The 21,109-nt window shown below is 38.1% G+C and overlaps 1 protein-coding gene across 3 annotated transcripts in view; it reads right to left on the bottom strand.

Annotated features, from left to right (window-relative positions):
• Positions 1-16,583, bottom strand: part of LOC136876976 (homeobox protein OTX2) — a 536,701-nt gene extending 520,118 nt beyond the window's left edge. For all 3 annotated transcript variants that reach the window (XM_067150749.2, XM_067150750.2, XM_067150751.2), the window contains exon 1: positions 16,309-16,583. The gene's annotated coding sequence lies outside the window, so the exon portion shown is untranslated. The remainder of the gene's footprint in view (positions 1-16,308) is intronic.
• Positions 16,584-21,109: the final 4,526 nt, after the last annotated feature.

The raw sequence follows: 21,109 nt of genomic DNA, 5'->3' as shown, positions 1-21,109 counted from the left end.
GGACAATAACTCTTCGCGGATTTACTATACCCTAATATTATTCTCATTAATATTAGATGCTATCGATTAGGAGATGGACTGTCCCCGATCCTCTTCAACCTAGTTTTGGAGAAAATAATGAAAACTTAGGAAGAAGCTCTGAAATCGGAAGGGATAAGAGTAATACACCTTGGAAGAGAAGGCCAGAACTTGGAAATTAAATGTCTAGCTTTTGCCGATGACCTCGGCGTCTTAGCTAAAAATCGAGAAGACGCTATAAAGATGATAGAAAAACTGCACGAAATCGCCGGAAAAGCAGGTCTTAAAGTTTCTTACGGAAAGACGGAGTATATGGAGTATAGGCACCGAAACGAGAAGTACATGGAGATAAAGTATGGGAAGATTAAAAGGGCAGAGAAGTTCAGATACCTGGGAGAATGGATCCAACCCAATGGGCTAGACAAAGAGGCTATCAAAGGAAGAATCAGAAAATTAGAATTGGTCTACAAACTAACCCAGAGTATGTACAACAAACGGGCAATATCCTACATGGCCAAAATCCGACACTATCATTCAGTAACCAAACCAGAAGGATTGTATGCCTCAGAGTGTCTTATTTTGAATAAAAAAGGGGAGCTACAAGAACTGGAAAAGAAAGAAAGGAAGATCCTAAGGAAGATTCTGGGACCCCAGAAAACTACTGATGGAACCTGGAAAAAAGGAAAAACAAGGATCTTTATAAACATACGGAAAAGATCTCAGACACAATGAGGAAGCGAAGGTTGAACTTCTACGGACATCTAGTAAGAATGGATGAAAGCAGACTGACCAAGAAGATCTTTAAGTACATTGTAGGATTGAAGGCCACCACCAAGTGGGTAGAAGAGGTCAAAAGAGATGCAGAAGAAGTTGGAATTACACTAGAGGTGATCAATAAAAGGAAAGAGTTTAGACACATAATCAACAAAATCAAATTTTTTGAGGACAAACTACCTAAAGAGAAGCCCAACCTGATAATTTCTGAGGAGGAGAGAAAAATACGAAGCGAGAGAATGAAAAGGTTCTGGGAAGAGAAGAGAAGAAAGGCCAAGAAGCCTTAAGTTCTATGCGGTCCACAGTTGGCCAAATTCGGAAGAAGAAGAAGAAGAAGAAGAAGAAGAAGAAGAAGAAGAAGAAGAAGATGCTATCGATTATACATTATAGGCGCTTGAGACATCGTGGCCAACAGCTCCACGTTCTCAGCGCGCGTGTTGTTAGTCTGTTATCCAGTGCGTCTGAGGTGTAGGTATATTTTATCATTAACAGGGGACTGTGTTAAGGAAGCAGTGAAAGTCTGTATTTTAGGTACTACGGTCAGCAGTTCTACGAGGAATTCTAACTGCTGGACTAAGAGGCATTCTCCTTTAAAAGATACTACATGCATTGCATTTGAACGTGTATTCAGTATGCATGGATTTTGAACCGCAGCCCCCCAACTGAAATGCTAGCAACAATATCATCAAGAAGTTGTATATCACCACAAAAATTATATTAAGCACATCTATATGAACACGACTTCCTACAAATATAGGCAGCCACTAAGGACATAGGAGTATCCACGCAGAAATTAATGTAATTTAATTAAACGATTTATCCGGAAAATTCAGACTTAAACGATATCATTGAATATTAGCAAACCCCAAGAAATATGTAAAACCACTGTAAGATAATAATAGTAATAACTGCCGGGCTGAGTAGTTCAGGTGGTAGAACGCTGACCTTACTGAACTCAGATTGCGGGTTCGATTGCGACTCAGTCCGGTGGTATTTGAAGGCGCTCAAATACGTCAGCCTCGCGTCGGTATATTTACAGCAGGGGAAAGAACTTCGGCGGGACAACATTCCGACAAATCAGCGTCTCCGAAAACCGTAAAAGCAGTTTGGGGGACATAAAACAAATAGTATTTTGTCTGATTTATAAAAAGTGATATCCGCAAAAAAAAAAAAAAAAAGTGTACACAATGTCTTGAATATTTTGAAAAATATTGCAATTTAGGTCCTAAAAGGAGTTTCTCAAGTAGAAATAAATCGACACGTCCTTAATGGTTTGTACTTATATAACTTGACCTAATTTACTTTTTATTTACGTCGCACCGACACAGATAGGTCTTATAGCGACGATGGGATAGGAAATGCCTAGGAAGTGGAAGGAAGCAGCCATGGCCTTAATTAAGGTACACCGGGCGAGTTGGCCGTGCGCGTAGAGGCGCGCGGCTGTGAGCTTGCATCCGGGAGATAGTAGGTTCGAATCCCACTGTCGGCAGCCCTGAAAATGGTTTTCCGTGGTTTCTCATTTTCACACCAGGCAAATGCTGGGGCTGTGCCTTAATTAAGGCCACGGCCGCTTCCTTCCAACTCCTAGGCCTTTCCTATCCCATCGTCGCCATAAGACCTATCTGTGTCGGTGCGACGTAAAGCCCCTAGCAAAAAAAATTAAGGTACAGCCCAGGCATTTGCCTGGTGTGAAAATGGGAAACCACGGAAAACTATCTTCAGGGCTGCCGAAAGTGGGGCTCGAACCCACTATTTCCCGATTACTGGATACTGGCCGCACTTAAGAGACTGCAGCTATCGAGCTCGGTTGCTCTCATTTTAGAACTGCAATAATATTTTATATCAACACCTTCATAACGCTAAATTGAACTTTTTTCTTAGATTACATTTCGTGCATTTTGGATGGCTCTGTCTCTTTTAAACCATACAATTTTACTAGTTATATGGCAGTTAAATCTTAAGGATACCTATACAGTCCAGAAACGTACAAGTTTGTAATATTTCTAACTTCCTTGGACGTTAGTACAGTAACACAGTATTTGAATGTCAAAATTGGCAACCAATACACATACTCCTATATGAGTTCATACCATTTAAAAAAGAGATTATGCCGAGTTTAACACGAGTACAAATCCTCATCGTTCAATAAATCCGAGATGCATTCTGGTATCTAATGGAGTATGGGTAGCCATTGTGTAAAAGAAGCATCCGCATAAAACTGTCTACCATCTTACAACCTTTAGTGTAATATAGAAGGAAGGATCTTGACGTAATTTAGCTCCGGATAACAAGATGGCAGTCCTAACAAAATACAAAAAGCAGGACTATAAACTTCCCTAATTAGTAATAATGCTCGTACTTCGCTCCATTAGTGACTCACTTGCACGGAAAATATGGCCTGTATTCTCATTTAATACAAAATGTATTACATTCAAAACAGAGTTATAGAGAAGGAACAAGAAATAAAAACTTAACTTCATGAGACTTAAATATAGGAATTATGTGCGGTATATAGAATTATGTATTTATTCCAAGGTTAGAAACATGCTGGAACATCCACTGAACCTCGATCGCAATAAAAGAAATAGAAATGAGTTTCTGACGTCGAAAATAACACAGCATTTCATTTTCTTTCGGTGAGTAAAAGAACGCCCTTGAAACTCAAATTATTCTCAGATTCAAATGAATCTTTCCTAAGCACGCCTGTACTGCAAGTCCTTCAGACGATAGAAATAGGGAGGCAGGGAGGGGGGGGGGGGGGGTGTGCTGTGAACATTGTTGATCACACTGTTAACTATTCTGGCAGCAATGAAAACTAGTGGGACACTGGCTTGGCGAGGAAAGCAACGGGAAACTACATCGCTCGTTACTTTCCTAGTACCGAGCTCGATAGCTGCAGTCGCTTAAATGCGGCCAGTATCCAGTATTCGGGAGATAGTAGGTTCGAACCCCACTGTCGGCAGCCCTGAAAATGGTTTTCCGTGGTTTCCCATTTTCACACCAGGCAAATGCTGGGGCTGTACCTTAATTAAGGCCACGGCCGCTTCCTTCCCACTCCTAGCCCTTTCCTGTCCCATCGTCGCCGTAAGACCTATCTGTGTCGATGCGACGTAAAACAACTAGCAAAAAAAAAAAAAAAACTTCCCTAGTATGCCTCTTCAGTAAGACCTGGGCTACTTATGGAAGCCGTTGGTTGATCTGTTAAGAATCCAACCAGCCTTTCGTTGCTTGGACCTGCCACGGCAAGGTGATAGGATGTATTGGCAACTGTTCTACGTGCGGCCCGCAAGACGAGGCCAAACCATCGTAGTCGCCCTACTTACATTTTATCTTGAATGGGGGCGATACCAACCCACTGCCTGAGAGTGCCGTTTCAGATGGGACCCTGGGAGCGAACTGTACGCATTTCCATGGCATGACGTCAACTTTCGTTAGTTTTGGTCTAGGCCAGCATACGTATTCTACTCAAGATGTTTTCATGAAAACGACCTTGTCTTTTACTTCACCAGATTTCAGAGAACACTGGATCTCTCTTGAGCGATCTATAGCTGAGTTTTTATTAATTTTGTCGGGTAAACACCAAATGTGTCACCAGAGATCTTTTACATGCTGACATCGTACGACATGCAGTGTCGAATGGATTTTCTTCCGCCTTTCAAAAATCAGATTCCGCTGCCGGATTTGAACTCGCGATCTTGGGATCCGGACGCCAACACTCTACAACTGATCTACAGATGAAGTAATAATAATAATAATAATAATAATAATAATAATAATAATTTGTAGGTCTCCCTAATTACCTTTTACGGTTTTCAGAGACGCCGAGGTGCCGGGATTTTGTCCTGCAGGAGTTCTTTCATTTTGCGGTAAATCTCCCAACATGAGGCTGGCGTATTTGAGCACTTTCAAAATACTACTGGACTGAGTCGGGATCGAACGCACCAAATTGGGCTCAAAAGCCTAACGATTATTATTATTATTATTATTATTATTATTATTATTATTATTATTATTATTATTATTATTATTATTTAAGTCTGTATTCTCTTCGGCAATGTTCATCATTTTGTTCGAACAGTAATGATAATTGAGAATTTAAAACAGAATTGAAGAATAGATGCATTTAGGATCTACCTAACTTATTAGCTGTTTCTGTATTTCTACTTTTATTTTTATTTATTTTTAGACATGTAGTATCTTACGTGATAAGTACACTTCGAATGTGAAGATATTATGTACTGTAATTTTTTACTGAAGCTTTACTTCTTAATAACGTTGTGTATTTTTATTTGTAGATATTAAGTTCTTCCTAACGTGTTATTTTTAATAAAAGTGATTAAGCCACCTGTAATTGGAGAAACATCTCTGTTGGTGGTATGAAATAAATAAATAAATAAATAAATAAATAAATAAATAAATAAATAAATAAATAAATAAGCTGCTTTGAACGGAACAGTTTATATCAAATCAATATGCAATTCTCCAACTCCGTAAGGTATCAGCAGACACTTCCGAAAAAAATAGGTTTCAACTGAATTACGAGGAAGCATTTGGGGGTGCGGATTGCTTGATGTGTTACTAAGACAATATATCGCGATCTAAATTCTTTTCAATGGTTAACCACATTTATGAATATTTTACAACTCTCCTTGTAATGTTCTCGATTACATCTTCCATTAGACCTATGTAAGAGTAATTAGACTGAATACTGTATTTCTGGTCGTGAAAACGTTTCTTTGGCATCAAACCCATTTCCCTACAATGGCGAGTAAAAACGTTTTCAATATCATGTAGGTATTTACAGGTAGTTCCAATGGACGATGTCAATAACGTTTATTTTGTTAAATTCAGTCAGTAACAACTACGTATATGAAGAAATTTTATTGCGACTATTTAGCTCATGGCTCCAATGATGTACTCGGTATAAGAACATCAAGAACTTCAGCTTATCACCGGCTGGATATCGCCACTATTTTATCGTTTTCGTGTTATCACTTTCGTCTTATTGCACATACGTCCACATTTTAAAAATACAAATTCAACAGAATAGCACAGCGGAACATCTTCAGAAACACCACAGAGAGCACAATCAACCAGAAGTTATTCTGATGAAGCCAACCGCCGACACCGAGAGACGGCGGTCGAAAAATTAACAGCATATTTCCGTGCTGAAAATTTACTGCATACATTATGAATACATATGTACTTGATTTATATCCGAGCGAGTTGGCCGTGCGTTTAAGGTCGCGCAGGTGTGAGCTTGCATTCGGGAGCCCTCAAGATGGTTTCCCATTTTCCCACCAGGCAAATGCTGGGGCTGTACCTTAATTAGAGCCACGGCCGCTTCCTTCCCACTCCTAGCCCTTTCCTGTTCCATCGTCGCCATAAGACCTATTTGTGTCAGTACGACGTAAATCCAATTGTAAAAAAAAATAATAAAAATAAAAAAAACTTGATTTGTTTACAGTCGAACCTCGATATCTCGAACGTCCATTACTCGAATTTTCAGTATCTCGAAGTAACTTAAATTTCCCGGTCGTTTATCCTATTCTTCACGTGTACTTATTTCCCTGTTACTCGAAATTCGGTTGCATGAATTTCTCGATTTCTCGAAGCAAATATTTCCTCTCTTGAAGCAAAAAATAAACTCGAATTTTGTGCAACATTAACACGGCATTTGTGGTTTGTGAGGAACAGTTTACAAGTAAAGAAAGGGTTACAATTATACTTTGAGCTAATATTACGGGAACCGAAAAAAGTAAACAATTTAGTGATCGGGAAATCGGTGAAACCTCGCTGTCTCTCGGGTGTGAATTAATTACCGGCTACGTACGAAAGCAACCCCCAAAGTCGTGGATGACAAGCTCCATTTACGAATCTCGGTTGCGTGGTACTGACGAGAACTTTCAGCGTTAAGGGAGGAAAGGTTAACAGTAACAAACAGAAGAGACTAACGGATGTTTTCCAAAGGTGTTAACGGAGGTATGTTTCTTGTTTCACTGCTGCATGTACTGTACCCTGTCTTCTAAAAGTTATTATAATAAGGGTTATAATTAAAGTGATGCCGTAAAATAGAGTTTGTTTGTAAACTTATATTTTTAAACACTGTTAAAAATGATGTATTCAGTATAAGCCCGTAGATAAAATTATGTGCTATACATTCTCAAAAACGGCATTCTCTATATCTCGAACTTTTGATAAGTCGAAATAAAATAAGGTTCCACTGTATTTATGCGCTTTTATTATGATTACTTATTTAATTTTGTAGTTATTCGCTAAATAGTCAAAATAAATATAACACGAGCTCCAGATTCTCTCTAAATAAATTCTGGAGCTCTCGCTATATTACTGCTGATAATTTTCATGCATTTCTTACAAATACTGTATATCAAAGTCATTGTGGTTTCCCGTCAGTGAGACAATATTTATAATTCTTTTCACACCGAGCGTGTTGGCCATAAGACTAAAATGGAACACCCCTTAAATAAGAAAAGCAGTACTGTGATTATTTATTTACAATTGTGGTTTTGTGAATTAATATTTTCGCACATAGCGCTAGTGTATTTATGGATTTTATTGTTGTTATTATTAATATCATCATCATCATCATCCGAAGGCCATTTCTCCAATGTGGAGAGTCTAGAATATATTTTTAAAATATACCGTCTTGTTCAGACAAATCCTTTCTTGGAGCTTCGAAACTTAGGCCTAAACTGTAACAACGATTTTGGGAAATAATAATAATAATAATAATAATAATAATAATAATAATAATAATAATAATAATAATAACTGTCTCATTACTGTAAGAAAGAATTTTCTATCCGGGCTAAGTAGTTCAGACGGTACAGCACAGGCTTTCTAAGCCCAAGCGTCGGGTTCAATCCCGTCTCAGTCCAGTCGTACTGAAATACGTCAGCCTCATGTCGGTAAATACATTGGCACGTAAGGGAACTTCTGCATGACAGAAATCTAGTTTCTCAGTGCCTCAATTAGACTGTGAGACGAAAACCATCAGTCTACTATTATTATGAAAGAATGTTCCAGTTTATTGATAGCCCTAATATACCTAGGGTACAAAAGATAGCGGCTCGGGAACACCTGATAACGCGTTGAGAAATTGTAGTAATTCTACGTCTATATGGCATTAGAGAATTAAAAATGAAGTCATTCTCTACATTCAAACACGAATTCCCCTCCCGTAGGGTCGCCACGGAACGAAAATCTTTCATAAAAAGGTAGGAATGTAAGATGTTGCTGGTTGCCAGATTAATAACTTAGCAAGTAAGTTGATAATCACATTCTCAGGCGTCTTTTCAGGCGTTTATCAAAGGATCGAAAAATAAAATTCTATCGTAATAATAGTAATAATATAAATAGTGGAAAACCACTAGATAATGGCCTGTATACAACGTACAACATGACAATATAGAATGAAAATAACAAGTAGAACGAAGACCTAAAGAACGGAGCGTCTTATCATATAACATTCTTGGCTAGTTAATACACGGAATGTAGGCCTACGGAAGAAACAGCGTCAAATTTTGCATACCTCATCCCCAGCTATGGCCTCTCGTAATAAGACAGATTGATACATATACCATCTTCAATTAATTCGTTAATTAATTAATTGTATTGAAACTCAATATGCTCATGGGTTCAAAATTCTACTCCGGAATTCATATTTTACTCTTCTTCGACCGACTATGTAGCGCATTTAGTGAGACTCATACTTTCTATGCTCGATCGAATCCCAATATTATCGGTAGATTTAGGCTACTGTCAATTTAAAGAAGCCCAGGTAAAATTTTGTACCTCTGGCGTCTTTTTAATCTATAGCAATTGAAAGGATGTTAAACACACACTAGTATTATACTTAGCCCTAATTATTTATTTCTTAAATATATTCACAATTAAAACACATTCATAATGTTCAGATGGTCATAATAAATACCGGAGTGTCGTACTTTTGGTAGAAATAGATGGTCTACCTTAACATACCAGTGAAACTACTGACTCAAATCACTAACCCGGCGACCGACTTTTGAGGTATTTCCATTTCTTTTAAACAGCAAATGACTAACCAGCACAATATAAGGTCGCAGCAAATAAAAGAGTGAAGTATCCATCTGGTGTGTGTTATCCAAAACACTAGTTTACAAAAATACTGCAAAGTGCAAATGCCCTAAAAACAAGCTAGTTTTCATGCATTCCATTTTAAAGAATATGCATTATTCAAACTTAAATAAAACTAATAACAACAACTACAATAATAATAATAATAATAATAATAATAATAATAATAATAATAATAATAATAATAATAATAATGAGACAAGAAAGATTGCCCACTCGAATATTTGCCTACTTTCCGAATCAGAAAACTAAAGAGGCCTGGTTCACCAATGTGGAAAAGGATTTACATGAATTGTGGATCTTACGTGATGACATCTATCAACGTGACCGTTTAAAGAACAAACTTGAAGGTCTACAGAGTTTTTGAACAAACCTAAGATGAAGACAGGCAAGATGTTGACCGAAGAACGGAAGGAAGTTCGCCGAAGAAGGATGCGGGAGTACTGGGCGAGTATTAAAGCATAAGACAGAAGGTTGAAATAGCGTAGTCCATAGCTAGCCGAAATGAAATAATAATAATAATAATAATAATAATAATAATAATAATAATAATAATAATAATAAAAATGACAGCTGATTGGAGTAACTATCATACAACTCTTAAAACTAAATCCTTTGTAACAACCCTCACAGAAGTTACCCACAGACCAAAAGACAATACCAGGAAATGGTCTGAGGAACATAAGATTGAATTTAGCCGGAAAATGAAGGACTACTGGGCCATCAGAAAAGCTCAAGGTACCAACAAGAAAACAGCTGCCAAACCGACCGCTAAGAACACCAACTGTGGCAAACAACGACGATGACATCAAGAAACAGCTAAAACACAAGCACCGTGGTCCATAGATGGCCCTAATTAAATAAAAAATAATAATATAAGAGAATTTCATCTAGATAAATAGCGTAAGTGCCGTGATTAACATTATGTACGAGTCCGAGACCAATACAATGAAGCGTCGGTGCCCACACAGTACCGCATTAGAATCACAAATTATCATGTATCAACAGCCTTCGCATTACCCATCCACAAATACATTTTTTGTTACTTTGATTTGTAAAGCAAGACACTGAAGAAGTTTTCTATTATGGCGAAACCTACAAAATGTTGTCTTCTGCACACTTTCAGACACAAACATTGAACGGACTGTTGTACGGAAGAAACAGCATTAAATTTTCCATAGTCTACCGTGCTATGGACTTTCGTAATAAGATATTTCTTGAATTACTATTTCATATAAATTTGTACAACAGGCACACTGACAAAATCGCGTATTTCTAGTAACATATGTTAGTGACGAGTAGCGTTTAGAACAATTGTAGCTAATAAAAAAAGTGCACCCAGTTACAGGCAAACTGCAGATAAGTCTCCGTGTATTAATTAGCGAAGAATGTTATTTGACAAAGTGTTCCTTTCATTAGGTCTTCGTTGTAGCCTATTTGTTATTTTCATTCTATATTGTCATGTACATTGTATATATTACGAATCTAGTGGTTTTTCACTATTTCTGTTATTACTATCTCCTTCTTTGCTATTAGTGGGCCTAGAACATTAATTTTCTCATACTTAGTTGTTATTACTATTATATAATTTTAATATTTTACATTGTAAATGCAGTGGTCAAGTGTAAGAGAAAGTCCAGAACCGTAACTTCGCCACGAATAAAGTATTTATTTCTTCCTTAAGCTACTTGTAAGTTAGTTGAAAGTCGCACTAACATAAGGAAGGTTTTCGGCGACGCAGGTATGTGTAAGAAATAGGATTGGAAAGATAGTGGCCATAGCCTTAATAAAAGTATAGACCCAGTATTTTCCCAGAGTAAAAATGAGGGGAAAACATGGAAAACCACCTTCAAGGCTGCCGACGGTGGAGCCCGAACCGACCCTCTTCCGATTGTAAGTTCACAGCTACAAGACCCGAACTACATAGTAGCCAAAATACTCAGTGAATCTTTCTACTTTTTGTGTCGGGAAATATTGTGATAGCCGGGTTGAGTGTGACAGACGGTTGAGGCGCTAGCCTTCTGACCCCAACTTGGCAGGTTCGATCCTGGCTCAGTCCGGTGGTACTTGAAGGTGCTCAAATACGTCAGCCTCGTGTCGGTAGATTTACTGGCACGTAAAAGAACTCCTGTCGGACTAAATTCCGGCACCTCGGCATCTCCGAAAAGTAGTTAGTGAGACATAAAAACAAATAACATTATTATTGTTGTTGTGATAATGTACAATTGTGAGTTCAGTTTCATGCTACTCAAATAATTAGTATGGTCAAAATGATACTACACATTAATTAATTCATTTTCAATGTTTAAATAATGGTGAACGTACTGTATATGTAGCCTACTCTTGGAGTGGGAAAATCGAGGACCGCTATGTGATTAAAAATTCATACATTCGAGATTGTGAATTGTCTGGGTAGAAGTCATCCATTTCAGTGTAGACTTGTTAACAGTGGGGATGTGAAAGGTACTTTCAGTCCGTCGAACACAACTTATAAAACAAAATTTAAGTTAACTGTAAAATCCGAAATTTAAAAAAAATCTGTTACTTAGGAAAGCAAGTTTAGTCCGATCAAGCTAGGCATTTTCAGATTCTTCAAATTAAATAAATATCAATATCATCTTGGAAATGTATAGGCCTGTAAGAATACTGTTTAATAAAGCTGTTGTTTATTTCAGCTTTTAATTCTTCACTTTTCGTTTTTATAAATGAAATTCAATCAATTGATTATATTCATATTCTGATACTACGTGGGCTTCTGTTCAATCGATTTACGTTATCGTCTCTTGTAGAACTTGGTTTCAGACATAAGCCTGTAAGTGATTTTTACTAACAACAACGACAGCATACTGTTCCAAAGTAGTCTGGATCGGGAATATTTTATGTTTCATACATTCAGTCTGCCAGAATCTCAACAGGACTACATTAATTGAAGTACAATCTTCTTTCGAAGAGTTTTACGATTGATGGCCGTGCACAAATTACAGAAAAAAACATTAAAAATATATCAAATTAAAGTCTATATCTATTTTATCGGTAGCCTCATTAATAGTTGAGTAACTCCATCTTTACAATACTATACAACGAAAATCCACAGCCTGTTTCCAGTCATACGACCGGGTCAGGAATGGAATGAATGAAACCCCATCTAGCGGCGAGGATACCAATTGTGCCGGCTGCCGAAGCCTGTCGCACTCCTCTGCGGCAATGATTAATGAATGACAGATGAAATGATATGATATTGGAGAGTGTTGCTGGAATGAATGATGACAGGGAAAACCGAAGTACCCGGAGGAAAACCTGTCCCAACTCCGCTTTGTCCAGCACAAATCCAACATGGAGTGAGCGGGATTTGAACCACGGAACCCAGCGGTGAGAGGCCAGCGCGCTGCCGCCTGAGCCACGGAGGCTCTACAATACTATACAATATTATCCCTTTTTATTTTATTTTAAAACGGGACATGTTTCGTCTCTTCCATGTGAGACATCTTCAGCCTAAATATATATAATTATGATAAAAACACATGATATTCTTGGTAACACTAAAAAATAACTTATCCATATTTTTTTAAGTGTCAAAATGACTCAGTCTACCATATGTGGACACAGTTAAAAAAGCAGTTCATGTTGTTAAAATATTTTTTGTCATAGGAACAAATTTCTATATGATAAAGGTGGAGTTATCCAATCATAAAGACCTATCTTGTTGAGGTTTACAATACGGATTAATTATGAAATTTATTTCTTGTGGTAATTAATAGTTATCAATTTATCGTACCCATTTCATAGCAAGAGAAAAACTTTCTTTTATATCTACTCTTAATTCTATATTACCAAATGTGTAAGTAGAAAAAATGCGGAGGCAATATAATCAAGTCTACAAATTAACGTATTTTGTGTAATTAAATTACCCATGGTTTTACTGTTTAGCAGTACCAATAATTAATAATATTTTATTTGTATTATGAAAGCATAGTCTACTGCGTACTCATTATTGCAACACTTTCTCTAATTCGCCAGTTTCGATCGCCAGCAACTGATTAATATTTGAAAAATATTCTCACTAACAAATGAACAAAGAAGTAAACACTCTTCAGTATAATAATGTATGTGCAACTCTACGCTAAATCAATTTGTGTGCCTTTAAATTTCGCTCGTGTTAGTACATAAATGATAAAGACTATGCGAACAGTTCATTTCTTAGAGAATTATTCTCCTTAAATTCTAGGGAATGTCTGGCGAAGGCGGTAAAGGGTTGCTTGGTTCACCCAGAAGGACACGGATTCGATTCCCTGTCAGGAAGGTGGAAGATTCAAGAAAAGAGATTTCCACTTCCGGAGGTGCACATGGTCCTGAGGTTCACTCAGCCTACACCAAAAATGAGTACTAGTTTAATTCCTGGGGGCAAAGGCAGCCGGGCGTAGAGCTTACCGCTCTACTCCACCAAGAGCCGAGGTTACGGATAGTGGAATGTTTTACCTTCCATCCCTCCAAGGGCCTTCATGGCCTGTACGGAGATTACCTTGTTTTTTTTTTTTTCTTTTCTTCTAGGCAACAAATTCTGTTTTGTTATATCAACATTTTTATTTCTTTTGAGTAATTCATTGGTTCAGTACTTCGATGAGGCATGCTGCATTTCTACATTTATTTACTAAGTTTTATGTCCTGATGTAGGTTATTCACCAAGTGAATATGAGGATACCTTGCCATTATCATGCGAAAATCTCTGGCTTCGCTGTGAAACACACTTACTTTTTGTGAAACTTCGCTATTCAAGTACCATTGTAGTAGTTATTATTAGATACGAATTCGCAAATAAAATATGCATTTCTATTTCATCCACACTTTTTCGCTTTCACCGCTAGTGCGAAAAACCATGTTCTCTACTAAGCTTTAGCAATAAATCAAAGTAACTCTACCGACATCAAAAGAAAATACAGTAACGGGAAGCTCTTATAGGTATGGAATCTGCATGATACCCTGTAGCTGAAATAATATTCGTAATTACGGAACATTTATTACGAAAGGAAACGCATGATTTCACTCAATGTCCTCGAGCCGTAAGCGACGTGGAAAATAAGTTCACTTGACTGCAACAATTTTGATAGTTTTGAAACACAGAAGACCAAAATGTCAAAACAACCTATCTGCATTCAAATAAAATAATTACTCGGTAAGTATGAAATCAGTGAATAATGACAGCCTCCCAATCATTGGAGAAACACAACTAGTAATAGGACCTACCCCAGTAAAATGACATATTAAGTTGTTTTGTAACGTATTTCTGTTCTAAATGTCTGTTTTTCATCGATTTTTCACTTTCTTTCTTCATTTAGGGGTTACAACAAAGACGATAGATATGTGACGGTGGTTGGTTGTTTTAATATGCTCCTGATGGCACAATAGGAAATAATTATTAAAAATGTACCCACTGACTAAGATGAACATATAGGCCTGCGTGAATTAAAAATAATCATTCACAAAACCTCATTTCCCATGAAGTATTGACATATAAATAGAGTAGTTAAAATATAATAAAAATCAATAAGGCATTGATTTAAAAGTATGTATCATAACTATTATAAAAATTTGAAAGCCTATAAACAGAAAATGAAAACTCTGTTAAAAAATCATAAGTTATGTATGAATTTATCCCGAAGAGTAATTGATACGTTCTTTCAACAATGATTCAGTTTTAAATTAAAGATCACAGATATATTCTTTTTTCAAAGCCACCAGCTCTATTCCTATTTTGTGTATGTATGCGTATTTTGTGTTCCACTTCATCCTTAAAATTACGGTTTTGAGGTAAAACGTTCCCTCTTCCCTTTTCAAAGCAGTGAGGTATAAACCATAAAACTGATGTAATAACTTGCATCACTCTGTTTACACAGACCTAAACAAAAACCACAGAGCAATAGTGAAAAGTTTACACTGTAAATTTTAAGTCATTAATTTAACTTTAGGTTAACCAATAAAAATTGGCCTGTGAGTCAAGAAAGTGTGTTCCTAAGAGTTTTGTGGATTAATGGGTAGAATTATTATAAGGAGTAATGATTAAGTAGAATTGCATGGTTGATAAGGATGCCCATTTGCCTAGACTTCGTGCTGCTGAATATAGCAGGCCTATCAGGTCCAGTAGTATACAGAACTGATAAGCTGTCATGCGCGCGTCGCCTGTCATTTGTCAGGGGGTGCGCACTAGGCCAGCTCAGCTGCTTCAAAGCACCTGGACAAGTTTACTATTGTACAACGGATAATTGAAGGGAGCGTCGGCAAAACAAACCGAGACAAAGAGGCGGTGGAGATTCTAATTCCACACTATGAAAAGATACAGTCTTGTCTTAAGGAAGTGGAATAAGAAACATTATGCGAGACTGAATACAGGGGAAATGAATTAAGATAAAAGCCACATTTTTGACACAATGACATATTTCACTATCAAATGTAAATATTCTGAAATCTGTCACAGATGAACATAATATTTTCTTGACTCAGATGAACAACATAACAAGGGTTACCTTTATAGAGATAAACCTCTTTAACACTAACTTAACAAGAGTCCACATCAAGAAGAACAATTCAACAGAAAATTGTGACATCCATCCTAATAGGCCTATTATCTATATAATCATAAACTAATTGTGACCAAATTGTTAACAGTAAAATTACTCCTAAATACAGTCATATATCACGCCTTAAGAACAGCACACACATATAGCCTACGATCTCCAAGGCTTTGGCATGGTACGGTAAAGAAAATGAATAACGTCAAAAGTCTTGTGCAGTTCTAATGGCCTGCTCCCTCAAAAGCGGTAAGAAAACACACTCAATCTCCCCCAATGACTCATGTTTTCACCCTCACAAATCAACCCGTTATGTCAATAGGCCTATATTACGTTTTGTGCATCTGTGTTTCGAATATTTATTTCCTATTACTAAACCGCAATTTGGAAACAAGCTCTTTTAGCCAGAACTATTAGCAGTGTCCTCCTATACTCCCGTTAGACCTTACGACAAAATAAAATGGAAATAAAAGAGTTAGGTTAAAAAAAATTATATCGAAGTGAGCAAAAGAAGCGCGTACGCAGAAAGAAAGAAGGCACGTCTCAAAGCAGCATTACAATAAATATTATCAGCATAAAAAGCAACACAATGGTAGCACATACGAATGACATACAAAAAAATGTATATGGAATACATTACATTCGACGACAGGCTATTATGAACATTAAAAAAAAAAAGCATTTAGAACATTCATATGGCAAAGTTTAAACACGGTATATTTAGCAGAAACAAGTACTATCGCGTTACTTCTTTCTATACTACTTAGTGATTTTTTTTTTTTTTTTATCAAAGCTTACATTGCAACTTTCATCTTACCTGATAATCAGCAGTTATTATGAAGAAAACCGTCTTCGCTGAGAACTGAAGCAAAATGCACAGGTAGGTGTTCAACTATTGTTCAACGGCACTCTTCCAATTATATAAACTCAAGCACTGTTATTTTTCCCCGCTAGCACTCTCACCGCTCATAATCCATACTTGTACCGTTCAGTACTTCATAATTACAATCAAAAGCGTGGATACATTACGTCTCTGGGTCTATTGAAGGTCCACTACATTTCTGTGTTCACTTGTTTGGAATTCGTAGCCCGTGTTTCGACACGTTGCCGCCTAGGGGTCGCAACAGTACGCAGCATAGACGAGCGCACGTTTTTCCTTTCGTTTAGATGCTGGATGCAATCAAAATCATGATGGCAGCTCTGGAAGCCTTCCCATTGGCTGCTTGCGTTGAAGCTGACAAGAAGAGGGGGCGGAGTTTTGGGCAACCATGTGGTAATACATTTTGTGTAACGATGCTACTGCTCGCTGCGCTCTTGTGTTGCTGCTGGTGGGAGAGACAGATGAAACATCGACCTCACGTACTCACCCCCCGCTTTCTTAACGCTTTTCTAACACGATATTCCTGTAAATGTATCGATTTCTTTATACACTAATAGCCCAAAGAATGGAACATGCAGAGCTCAGACTCTTGCAAAGACTGATAATATTCTTCCGACAGAAATATTTATTTATTTATTTATTTATTTATTTATTTATTTATTTATTTATTTATTTATTTACAATCGGAGTCATTTAGCTCCATTCCTTGCTTTTCAAATAATGAATTATAAATATACGTATGGGATACGGCCTTGTCCGGTTGCTTGGCTTGGCCTTAGGTTCAGAGGACCCTAGGTTCTACTCACGGCCGGACCAGGGATATTAGCTGTGCGCGATTAATCCCTCTACCTTGGGGACTAGGCGTTTGTGTTCGCCTTAATACACTTTCCTTCACTTACTTCACCACACTACCAACCCCCACAGAAATTCGCAATAGTGAATACATCCCTCTACATAGGGTTGGCATCAGGAAAGGCGATAAACTGGGCAAAATCCGCACTTAGTGCTGACTCCAATAAATTGGATAAAAGGCCAGAAAGATGATCATAGGCCGGCATTTACACAAAGTAGGAGAGCATAGGCCTACAGCTATTGATCTTCGTACCAAATATGGTTGTACGATGAAGTTCATTGACTGCGTTCATTTGAATTGTAACTCATTTAACTGAAAGTTGAAAATACTCAGGACATAAAGTACTACACACTAGTTGTAGATTGTTGGTCAAACCGTCTCATAGTCTACAGTGTGACAAATATTGACTGAGGTTGAAATAGTTCCATCTACACAAATCGTTGGTGGTTTCAACACGCGGGGCCTAACTGTGAAGTTAGATTTGATAACAGAATAGCAGCTGAGGGTGGCAGTGGGGCTTCTAACTTCATCAGAGAAGAATACACATGATCCTGCAGTTGAGACTACTTTTTACATTCTAGCTTGATGTGTGTCAGATTGGCAAATAGCAGTTCGCCAGCAGTTTGTCTTTCTGACACGGGGACACAATTACCTGGGAAATGTTACAAGAAAAACGTTATTGTTCATAGAAAGATTATAATTTGCACATGCCCATCTCCATGGCTAAATAGTTAGCATGCTGGTCTTTGATCCAAAGGGTCCCGGGTTCGATTCCCGGCCGGGTGTGTGTGCCGTCTTCAGCATTAGAAGTCATCACCGCTAGGGTCCCATTCTCACAGAGGCGCAGGTCGCCTATAAGGTGTCAACGCGAAAGACCTGCACCAGGCCCCTCCGAAAGCCACACATTATTATTATTATTATTATTATTATTATTATTATTATTATTATTATTATTATTATTATTATTATTATTATTATTATTATTATTATTATTATTATTATTATTATTATTTTCACATGATAGAAATATATAAAACAGAAAACCGTCACTTGCTCCTAAACAATTACGTTAAGATCGACAGCGTAGTCCACCATTATTCGGAGAATCAGGTTTAACTGTAACTTAAAAAGGGAAGAGTAGGAAATATTAAAAATGTAGAGTTAGTACGAGCGGTTTAATTTAAGCGTCTGTCTTTCCATACAATCAATATTCACCGGAATATTAGTGGTTTCGATCATCCGGATATGGATGATGAAATTAGAATACACCTGAGTTAATGTCAACAGGATCATCATCATCATCATCTGTTTACCCTCCAGGGTCGGCTTTTCCCTCGGACACAGCGAGGGATCCCACCTCTACCGCCTCAAGGGCAGTGTCCTGGAGCTTCAGACTCTTGGTTGGGGATACAACTGGGGAGAATGACCAGTACCTCGCCCAGGCGGCCTCACCTGCTATGCTGAACAGGGGCCTTGTGGAGGGATGGGAAGATTGGAAGGGATAGGCAAGGAAGAGGGAAAGAAGCGGCCGTGGCCTTATGTTAGGTACCATCCCAGCATTCGCCTGGAGGAGAAGTGGGAAACCACGGAAAACCACTTCCAGGATGGCTGAGGTGGGAATCGAACTCACCTCTACTCAGTTGACCTCCCGAGGCTGAGTGGACCCCGTTCCAGCCCTCATACCACTTTTCAAATTTCGTGGCAGAGCCGGGAATCGAACCCGGGCCTCCGGGGGTGGCAGCTAATCACGCTAACCACTACACCACAGAGGCGGACGTCAACAGGATACCGTAGCTAAATCGTTAATCTTGTCATCGAAGGGCGTTTCATTTATCGCTGTTTACATGTGTAAAATATCCCAACACCATTGGTCAACTCGGGTGTAATATTTCTCATAGGAGTCATGATTTAAATACTAAAACTTGAAAAAGGGAGTTATTTCTTAAGATCGACAGCGTAGTCCACCATTATTCGGAGAATCAGGTTTAACTGTAACTTAAAAAGGGAAGAGTAGGAAATATTAAAAATGTAGAGTTAGTACGAGCGGTTTAATTTAAGCGTCTGTCTTTCCATACAATCAATGCATAAATATTACGATTTTACTTTATGAATTAATAAATTACTGTTGCCAGTCATTTTGAAGTTTTATTAAATAATTTAAATAAACAAATAATCACTTTATTTAGCCTCCGTGTCTAAGGCGACAGCGCGCCGGCCCCTCACCGTTGGGTTCCGTGTTTCAAATCCCGGTCATTCCATGTTTGATTTGTGCTGGACAAAGCGGAGATAGGACAGGTTTTTCTCCGGGTACTCCGGTTTTCCTTGTCATCTTGCATTCCAGCAACACTCTCCAATATAGTTTTATTTCATCTGTCAGTCATTAATAATTGCTCCCAGAGGAGTGTGGCACGCTTCGGCAGCCGGCACAGTTCCTATCCTCGCCGCTAGATGGGGGCTTCATTCATTCCATTCCTGACCCGGTCGCATGACTGGAAACAGGCTGAGGATTTTCATTTTTAAATAATAATTGTATTAAATAATAAATAATATTAAAAACTTAATAATTATATAATTGTAATAATATTAAATAATTAAATAATAATAATTACAAATTAGGCTACTGTTGCCAGTCATTTTTGAAGTTTTATTAAATAATTATATAATAAAATTATTTATTTATCTATTTATTTATCTATTTATTTATTTAATAAAACTTCAAAAATGGCAACAGTAATTTATTATTTTACTTACAAAAGTTCAAAGTTACAGACAAGGTCTATCTCAAAACATGGTTATGCTTAACATTACAATTACCGAGCTCGATAGCTGCAGTCGCTTAAGTGCGGCCAGTATCCAGTATTCGGGAGATAGTAGGTTCGAATCCCACTGTCGGCAGCCCTGAAGATGGTTTTCCGTGGTTTCCCATTTTCACACCAGGCAAATGCTGGGGCTGTACCTATAATCACTTGCTTCGAGTGTTGCTATGTGAAAGTCTTTTGAGTCCCTTGTGTAGGCACGCAGGACACACTTTTGAATGATGTGGTGGACAATATTTGTCTAGCAATCCCACATTCATACCGTGGATGAGGAGCATTTTACCCACTTATATTACAAACTCCGTGCTTTGTGCGTACGCAGTTAGGAGTTAACCAAACGCTTCGAGGTAAAACAAATCCAGGTGCACATTCCGTCATGCAAAACAAAAGACGAAGTTCCAGAATTGAAAGGGAGGGTGCGATCAGCGGTTGAGAGGAAGTTGGATGATTTTTTTATTTTATTTTTTTGCTTTACGTCGCACCGACACAGATATGTCTTACGGCGACGATGGGACAAGGAAGGGCTAGGAATGGGAAGGAAGCGGCCGTGGCCTTAATTAAGGTACAGCCCCAGCATTTGCCTGGTGTGAAAATAGGAAACCACGGAAAACCATTTTCAGGGCTGCCGACAGTGGGGTTCGAACTTACTATCTCCCGAACACTTGGATGAAAATAATTGTGGTTTCAGACCACAGAGGGGCTGTCAGGATCAGATTTTCAGTATGCGCCGGCTAATTGAAAAATGTTGCGAGAGGAATAGGCAATTATGTTTATGGTCCGTAGATCTAGAGAAAGCATAGGACAGGTTACCGAGTGAAAAGATGTTCGCCATACTTCTTCTTCTTTTGCTACCGCTTTTTCCCACACTGGTGGGGTCGTGGACGCAAACTGCGTCGGACATGTGGATTTGGCCCTGTTTTACGGCCGGATGACCCTCCTGACGCCAACCCTATATGGAGGGATGTAATCACTATTGCCTGTTTCTGTGGTGGTTGGTAGTGTGGTATGTTGTCTGAATATGATGTGGAGAGTGTTGGGACAGACAAATACACCCAGTCCCCGAGCCAGA

The sequence above is a fragment of the Anabrus simplex genome, chromosome 7 (genome assembly GCF_040414725.1).
Source record: "Anabrus simplex isolate iqAnaSimp1 chromosome 7, ASM4041472v1, whole genome shotgun sequence".
Lineage (NCBI taxonomy): Eukaryota > Metazoa > Arthropoda > Insecta > Orthoptera > Tettigoniidae > Anabrus > Anabrus simplex.
The sequence above is the reverse complement of the archived record's forward strand: the minus strand, read 5'-3'. Positions and strand labels throughout refer to the sequence as shown.